This window comes from Balaenoptera musculus, chromosome 9 (genome assembly GCF_009873245.2).
Source record: "Balaenoptera musculus isolate JJ_BM4_2016_0621 chromosome 9, mBalMus1.pri.v3, whole genome shotgun sequence".
NCBI lineage: Eukaryota > Metazoa > Chordata > Mammalia > Artiodactyla > Balaenopteridae > Balaenoptera > Balaenoptera musculus.
In genome coordinates, this window is record NC_045793.1 from 42,591,506 (window position 1) to 42,601,196 (window position 9,691).

Consider the following 9,691-nt stretch of genomic DNA (forward strand, 5'->3'; position numbering starts at 1 on the left):
GTGCTGAGCCCATGACTTAGAGAGGTCCCTAGGCCATCCAGCAGCATTGTATTTTACATGACATGGCCTTGGTTTTTCCAGATTCATTACACTCTTCTAAGAAAAAAAAAAAACTATAGCAAAAGAAGAGGTCTTTTCAGTGTCAAAAGGAAAACTCGGATGTCACTGTAGCTTCAGAAGCTTTCTCTAATTGCTACAGAATCATGGCCTAAGGGCAAAGGTCAAATGATAGATGCATTTTTGACTATAATGACTAGCTAGGAGGTTTCAAAGAGCATTTCAAAAGAGTTTAGGTGGCAGAGCACCTGGACGTCATGAGACCTGGAGTCCTTTCCCAAATCCCCAGTTTCCTGTTTTATACGGGTGGTCCTGCTACCTACCTCATGGGGTCATTGCAAGGACGAAATTACGTATGTGACTCATTCAGCACTTGTCTGGCACATACCAAGACTCAACAGATGTTAGATATGAATTTAATACTGAAGTACTATGACATGTTGATATGTTAAATTCCATCACATAGACTAATTTTACCTAATGAAAATATGACCGTGTTCCAGGTATGCAGGAATTCTTTACCTCATTAAAAATACATAAGTTATTAAACACTTTCTTGAATGTTTAAAAATTCATACTCACTTAACACTTGTGTATTTGTTTATCTGCCAGCTGACAAGCAGGATCAGCTACCAAAGGTATATAAAAACTTGTTGGAAAAGAAACTGAACTTGAATCCATTCTATCCGCTGACTTATAATTTCCTTGTGACATGGGACACAGCCATCGTTATTCAATGCACTCCTTTGGGAATCTTCAGAAGTGTCCTTTGGAAGCAGAGTCTGAGAGCCGCTGGATTGGACAGCATATTTATAACCACTTGCTTTTAAAGAGAACCAGTTAGGATTTGTAATGAGGCCATGAAAATCGCCCTGCTTTGTGCCAACCTCTCTAAGAATTCAGTAAATCTGAGAAATCCTAGAACTCAAGGAAAACAGTGCAAATGCTCAGGCTGATGAGCTCGGCAGCAAGGCAAGATTCTGCTGCGTAGAGGACCTTATCATCTATCTTATTAAGTGACGGGACACTTTTGAGAGTGAAAGGGGCCCTATTAAAAATCATTCCAAGACAGCAATTATACACACACAGCTTGTCCCTGCAAACCAGGACACATGGCCACCTCCTCCGCAGGCAGCTGAGCCCCTGAGATACTTCCGGGCAGCAGACAGTGCAGAGACTCAAGTGCTCACGCTTGCTGTCCAGCCTTCTCCACGTGGTCGGTGAGGGAAGGGGGGAGGCTGGGCGTCTCCACACCCATGGGGACAGCTCAGAGGTGGGAAATGGGTGAGCAGATCAATACCCTCACTGCAACTGAAGAAACTGAATCTTCAGAACAAGCACTGAATTTTCCAAAAGAAAATTTGGGAGTAAATTTGAGAGGAGGCCTCCAAAGCCTTCTTCCCATAATTATCAAAATGATTCAATCTGGTCCATGAGCAGGTCTTTAAATGGCTTCCTGTGCCAAGTGCGGTGGCCAGCCGCTGGGGACCCAGAGGAGAACAGGAGCCATGAATGGGAGAGACGAAGCTTTCTGCCCCTACATGCAGTTTAGAGCAACCGGTCCCAGACCAGAGGCAGCAGACAAGCCACGGGGCACAGAGGAGGGAAGGGAGGACTCCAGCTGGGGAGGCCAGGGATGCTTTGCTGAGGAGAGCACACCTGCGCTGAGCCTGGAAGGCGGGGCAGGAGGCCAAGAGGCAGGCAAGGAGGGAACACTGCTGGTGGAAAGAACGGGGTACACAGGCTCAGGGACATGCAATGAGGGGCAATTTGGAGACCACAGTAAATGCAATCAAGGGAGGAGCTGAGTAGGAGAACCAAAACTGGGGGCATATGTCAGGCCTGCCCTCAGTAACTGTGGGAGTTGCAGCAAGAACACAAGTGAAGGTCTCTGGCCCCTGAGCCATCCTAACCCCCACCTCCCATCTCCTACCATAAAGGGCCTCATGAGCATGCATGTATGTGGACAGCGCAGCCCGGTCCCTCCATACCAGCCTGCAGATAGCCACCCCTTGGCCATCCCTTGTGTGCACAACTAGGGAGAACAACTTGCTGTGCCGTCTCCCCCGGAGAAGACAGAACCAGGGAGGAGGCCCCACAGACCCAGAAGAAGGCTCAGCGCGTTTGGGCAGGTATTCCAGAATCCCAGGTAACTGGGGCATAGTCTCAAAAGGAGTGCACAGGCTCTGGGTAGGTAGATCCCTAAGCCCTGTGGACTCCTACGGGAGGGGTCCCTGGGGAGGGTCAGAGCAGGGTCTTCGAAAGCGCGGGGCCCAGGGCAGGGGCCGCCATTGCTCAGGACCAATGGCCATTCTTACCCGAACTTCACCCCCACTCCCAAATCCTGACTCCCCTTTCATTCGCAGGGGATCTGGCCTTGCAGGCCTCCTCAATACCAGGAGTATGTTTACAAATGATCCTGCCAGACTTGAGGTCAGGGCCTCCTTGCTGGGCCTTTAAGAACCCTCTAAGTTCCAGAAGCTTCCCTCAACATGTGAAAATCCTTAAAACCTCATCTGGAGGTCCCATCAGAGCTCTCGACTCTTACCTGGAAAAGACACCCATGCCCACCTGGCCCAGGAGGAGCCCAAGAGTCATAATTTGTTCAAGCTTCCAGGTTCTGCTGCGCATTCTGAGTTGACGACCTCCAGGACCCCCTCTGAGGTGAAGGGTCGCCACTTCTGCCTACAGTTAGCACATTTTTTAAAAACCTATTTTGCCTTTTTTCGTTAGGATCTCATACTTTCTGTTCAGAAGTAGGACAATTTCTTGGAGACCTCCAGGAAATGCTCTGTTCCCAAACCTTCCTCCATACACTCTTTCTTGAGAGGAAATTCATGCAGCTCTCCATCTATTCATCACACACACAGGATCCCAGGCCTCATGCCACTGGGGATACAGGGGTGAACAAGACAGACACAGTCCCACTCTCAGGGAGCTTCCATTCTCATAGGGGGAGACATGTTAAACAAGCATGACAACACATTGCAATTATGATGGGTAATTTGAATCAAAGGAGGGTATATCTGGGCAACCTACCCTAATCATCAAGGGTCTTCCTTGGAGACCTGACATTGGAGCCAACCAGCAGGACAAGTGAGATTAACTGAGGGTGAGATTGGCCTGGGGAGGTAGGGGTGGCAGAGCGTCCCAGGAATGGAGTCTTGAGGGAAGAGACACCAAAACACCAATGTGGCTGGAGCGTGGAGAGAGGAGGGAGAGAGGGAGAGAGTGGGGCGGGATGGGGCTAGGGAGGCTGGCAGAGCTCAGACCCGGGGGAGGGGAGGACTAGAGAGTGTATCAGTTACCTACTGCTGCGTAATTAGTTACCCCAAAATTTAGCTGCTTAAAACTACAAAAACATATTACATCACAGAATTTCTGAGGGTCATAAACCCACAGCACCTTAGCTGAGTGGTCCAGCTCAGGGTCTCTCATGAGGCTGCAGTCCCTGACGGCTCCAAGGGATCTGTTTCCAGGGAAGCTCACACACTTGGCTGTTGCCTGGAGTCCAGGTCCTCGCCTCCTGGGCCTCTGCACTAGGAGAGAACCCATGAAGTGGCAGCTGCTTCTCCCAGAGTGAGTAATCTGAGAGGGAGGGCACCAAAAATGGAAGCCACAGTCTTTTATGACCTAACCTCAGAAATGACAAGCCATCCTTTCTGCCCTATTTCATTGGCCAGAAGGTAGTCTAAATCCAGTCCACACCCAAGAGAGGGTGTTACATGAGGGTGAGAATACCAAGATGTGGGGACCATTTGGGGTCATCTTGGAAGCTGGCCTCACAGGGAGCATAATCAGATTCATATCAAAAAAATCATGCACCCATAAAGGAATTTTCTGGAGTGATGGAAATATTCTATATCATGACAGAGGTTACACAAATGTAAACCTTTGCCAAAATGCATTGAAGTGTAAATCTTAGATGCATTATTGTTTAAAAAGATCGCTGCTTCTGGGAAGATGGAGTAGACATACTTTTCTCTGTTCTTCCTGTTGAGTACAAATAAAAATCCTGAACATTATATATATAAAATAAACATAAGAAGATTCTGAAAGGGGGAGAGAAGGTGCAGACCAGCTAGGCACCTGATGACAACATGGGTTTTCTTTTTGTCTCCTAGACCCCAGATTTGGAACTAAAGAAGGCAGCAATCTGAAACATCAACAAACGCAGACCCAAAGAGTCCTAAGAGAAGCCCGCTTTCTCTAGTCAAAGGACCAGGAAAGGGGCATCCGCAAGATAGAAAACTTTTGGACAATGACCGCCCTACTCCAGCCAAACACCATAGAAAACCTGCGGCCACACAACCTGGGTGAATCTCCAAAGAACTATGCTGAGTGGAAAAAAAAAAAAAAGCCAATCGCTAAAGGTTACACACTGTATGATTCCACTTATATAACAATCTCGAAATGACAAATTTATACAAATGAAGGAAAATTTAGTGTTAATCTAAGAACATTGGGGAGGGGGAAGGAGAGGGAAGACAGTGCAGCTATAAAGGGCAGCTTGAGGGATCCTCGTGGAGATGGCAGTGCTCTGTGTCCTAACTTTCCTTGTCAGCACCCTGGTGGTGACACTGTACTGCAGTTTTGTGACTGTTACCACTGGGAAAAACTGACTAAAGGGTGCAGGGTTCCCTCTGTATTGTTTCTCTCTGAGGGTATTACTTCTAACACTTGCATGTGAATCTACAATTATTTCAACATAAAAAAAATTTATTTTAAAAAAGGGCCACATATGTTATGATTTCACCTATATGGCATTCTGGGGCAAAACAAAAAAGGGGCAGAAGAAGATCTGTCTTGCAGGAGCTGAGTGTGAGCTTGACTTGCAGTTGACTCTAAAGGGGCAGCGGGAAACTTCCTGGAGTGACAGAAATGTTCTAGACCTTGATTGTGGTGGTGGTTCCCTGAGTATATGTGGTTACCAAATTCAGAACTGTGCACTAAAAAGGATGAATTATACTGTATATAAATGATACCTCCATGTAGCTGTTTTTTTAAAAGAGCGTATGTCCGAAGAAGTGATTTTCCTCATCTCTTCGGCCTCTGAACCTTTTCTTCAAAGGAAATCTCACGTGGATTTTTTAACCTGTAAAACAGATAAAATTGGGAGTCTGCACTTGAATTGCGTAGGGGACGCCCTGTCCCCCATCATCACAGGTAGCCCCAATGCCTCAGGAAGAGTTGAAGAATGCTGTTCTAAGTCACAAGAAAAAGGCTTGTCAAATCCCTGGCTCTGTGAGTTGTGGGACCCAAGGGGTGACCTGAGGAAAACGGCTCCAATTCGTGAGCTGGGTTTCCTAGTCAGCAACTTGGAAACTCTGAAGGCAGTTCCATACTCCTGGGTGTCAGATTGAGGCAGTGAATCTCCACTGTGAGCTGAGAGCAGCACTGACTGGTGCCCGAGAAGGGCTGGCGGGGAGTGGTGTTAATAAAAAGTGGTCGTGTTAGAAAGAGGCCCAAAGGCACTCAAGTGAAAATCAGCGGACTGCCTTGGTAGTGCTGGAGGGATGCAAGAGTCCCGAGAGAGCAAGCTGTGGTTGTTGCAAGTGGGACAGCCCCTGCCAGCTGCCCACACCCACTGGCTTTCTGTCTGTCCCTGCCCCAATGGGAAACATAGGGGAAATGGCTTACCTTACAATATCCTTAGAAGCAAGAGGCTCTCTTGAGGCACCTACATTTTTTTTTTTTTTTTGAGGCACCTACATCTTTTTTAGCTCCATCCTTGAAGAGAATCTCCCAAAAAAGGGATTCCGGCAGATGCTTCTGGAATTGGTTCTGTCAGCACAGAGTCTGCACCTTCTGGATGACCCGGTGAATCCTGCATCCTCTGACTTACCCCAGATTCCCAGCTGTCACCTTTAGAGCCTCCTTCTCTTGGGTGCTTTTTTCCTGAACCAGTTTTAGGTGATGGAAGTTTGTGAGTTTGGTGTTGACAAAGAGGGTCTCTCAAAATTGCCTCATACAGTCAAAGAGTAGAGCACAGGCCACTCAGATCTAAGAACCAGAGACTAGGGGATGAGACCCTCCTTTGCCAGACTCACAGCTTCACTGGCTCCCTTCAGTACCTGGTAGACATATGCTGCAAAGGAACGTGTTTGGAGACAGAAGTTGCCCGGTCACCATGGTGATGAAGATGTGCTACTTGCATCGTACAGGGCATCCTATATATTTAGCAACAGCAATTAGAAAGGCTGCAGTTGCATTCAGCTGGGGCACATGACTGGCTGGTCTGAGCATCTTGAACTAGATGCAGTCCCCACAGAAGGGCCTCGATGAGATTTTGGTGAGGTCTAAAGACATCCCCGTGACATAGTCCAGTCTTTCTAATGAGCCTGATTTGGGGGAGGCAGCATGGTAGAGCAAGCCTGTGTGGCTAAGACACTAAACAAGGATGGAAGGAAGGTTGCGGATGCCAGAGATATTTAAACAGTGGAATAGTTTTCCAACTTCCAATTCCTGGAGCCACATTAATGAGACGAAAGACTCTCCAAGAACTACTAATTTTACTGCTAATTTTATGACCCAGGTTCCCATTTGTTCTCCTTGCAACAAGATGAAATGTTACTATCTTAGCAGTCGTATAGTGGGAAGGCCTCAGGAAAATTCTCTCCCTGGGGCCTGAGACTCCCTCATACTGCTTGCTGTTTAATGATTTTTTTCTCTTATTTTGAAAACAGCTGAGATTAATAATCTTCTATGCTGGGTAGAGGGGGTGATGGGTAGTAATAATATTTTGATTATTTACTGTATACCAGGAAATACACAAAATGCTTTACATTTATTTATTTTAAAGGGTGAGATTCATGCAGCATACGATTAACCACTTTAAAATGTACAATTCAGGGGCATTTAGGGCATTCACAAATGTTGTACAACTATCACCTCTTTCTAGTTTCAAAACTTTTTCATCATCTCAGAAGAACATCCTGTACAATTAAGCAGTCACTGTCCATTGCCCCTCCCTCTGTCCCCTGGTAACCATTAATCTGTTTTCTGTTTCTGTGGATTTACCTATTCTGGATATATCTTAGAAAAGGAATCATATGATATGCAACATTTTTGTCTGACTTCTTTCGCTTAGTAGTGTAATGTTTTTGAGGGTCATTCAAGTTACAGCAGATGTCAGTACTGCATTCCTTTTTCATAGCTGAATAGTATTCCACTGTATGGATGTACTACAATTTGTTTATCCACTCCTCCACTGATGGCACATATATTATTAACTCATTTAATCCTCTCTACAGTCCTATGAGGATTTTTTGTTTGCTTTTTACAGGACAGGAAACTGAGGCACAGAGAAGTGAAGTGACTTGCCCAGAGTCATATGTATAGGACAAGGTAGCACAGGGATTGGAACCCAAGCAGTTTGGCTCCCTTCAGTGCTCTGCTTCCCCACAGAAATGCTGTTTCTGGGGTCAGAAAGTGAAACTCTAACAATACATGTAAAAAACAAACAAACAAAAAAAGTGAGTGAAGCTGTTGCAAATGTGAGTTATTTGTTCCTAAGAAGGAGGGGAAAAACAAAAAAGAGAGAAGAGGAAAGGAAAGGGAAGAGCAAGAGGAGTCAGCCAGAGAGAAGGAACAGGGGTACTGCGGGTGCTGCAGGAAGCGAGAATTTCTCAGGACGAACATGGATTTCAAATGGTTGCAGCCAAAGTTGTGGTACATGCAACCATTTGCTTTCATCGTCACATCAGAGGGACTGAGAAAACAGGAGGAAGTGCTGGGCCTCTGGTTTGGGTAGAGGGAACTGCAGAAATAGAGAACAGCCACAAGCTGCAGAGAGGAGAACAAAACTGGGCAAAGAAACGAATTTAGTGGGAAGTTGATCATGAAAAACTGTCAGGAATTCAGAGGAATCTTGCCAAGTCTGTGGACTTCTACAATCAATGGGAAAAGGTTAGAATTAAGCTTATCTAGATCTCGAGAGGTCCTGAGACCACAGTCGATATCTGGGTTATACTATATGAATTAAACATCTTTCCAGTGAGGAGCTGCCTGGCGCAGCGTTTCATGAGGCACTAATGAGATGACATCTGCTTTCTCATAAATACATCATGTGTTGGGAAAAATGGAGGAGGTGGAAACATAGTTAAGTCTGTAAGGAAGCTGTGGAACTAAGGTTGACAGAGAAACTCTCACAACTCCCATTGGAGAGGTCACCAAAATCCACAGAGCCCGAAGAACCAAAGAGTAAATCCATTAGTCACGGAAGTCCAAACCAGTCACAAAAACAAGGTCCCAACTCAGCTCTCTGAAGGCAGAGTGTGGATCTAGGGGTCTTTGAGCCCCCTGGGAAGCACTGACAATGCAGAGGCAGGCCTGGGAACCCCTGCAACAGACATTTGTGTGTGAGCCGAGGACTCAGTTGGAGAATTGGCCACATTCAAACAGTCAAGCAACGATGAATGAATTATTAATTCAAGCCCAAACCAAAACTAAGTCATAATCATTAATATTGCAATAGACTTAACTTCTGACTTGTTCACATGGACCATTAGCCATCCCTGGTGCATGCTGAGAGAAACATCATCCTTCCAGATTGCCAAGATGGAGACTGACGCTACCTCAGTGTTTTCTGTCTGAATGGGGGCTCTGAACAATACAAATAATTGACATAGTATCCAACGATGTCAATCCGCTAATCTTATATAACCCTCGCTGGAGGTAGTGCTCGTAACATGACATGATTTTTCATCTTTGCTCCCTTCCTCTACTTTGACGTATGTGTTAACTGAGAGAACTGGCTGAGAAAAGATGGAAGGAGGGTCGAAAAATAATCATCTGTAAACGGGATGACCAGCTGCCAAGTAACCAAGAGCCATCCGTCCTGTGTCAAGGATCCTTTATGCTTATTTCTAAACCATGTGCCATGATTTAAGCAGAGCATTATTGATATCAGACCCAGCAGTAACGGAACTCACATTCTTAAACTCCACTTCCAAAAGAGGCACACAATATTATTTTATTTATTTTTTGTACATATACTTCCATATATTACATTTATTTAATGTTTCCATTATAAAACTCTTAAAAGACATGGAAAACTATTAAATATCAATTTATCAACTGCAGCGTGGAACAGCCACTTCTGACATGACCTGCTATAATAGAACAAGACAGAGTGTGACCTTTTGGAGCAGTCAGATTCCTATACTGAATACCTGGAAGTTGGAGGGGAAAAGGGAATGTGCAGACAGATGCTGTTTCCTTCCATGTCTGCATCTCCTCCCACCACAATTTGATATAAAGCATCCCAAGCCCTGAGATGAAATCCCATGATGCTGGTAGGATCAGAACTGCGACTTAATATTTTCAATTTCATAACAGGAGCTTACTTCAGCAGCATCTTGAATCTGCCTGGAGTGTAGAACTGAAAGTTTACAAAATGGGGACAACTCAGAGCTTATTACTTATTTGATTTCACTGTCTGGTTTGATCTCTGCTTCATCCCTTAAGCAGGGAGATCTGGTACTGTTATCTCCCTTCTACAGAGGAGGTTGCTGAAGCTTATAACGGTTACAGTGATTAGTTCAAGTTCACAGATTAAATTCAGAACCATGATTTAAATCCAAGACTTGTGACTATTAGGCCACCGTTATGCCCATGGCCCTTCTTCCTCATC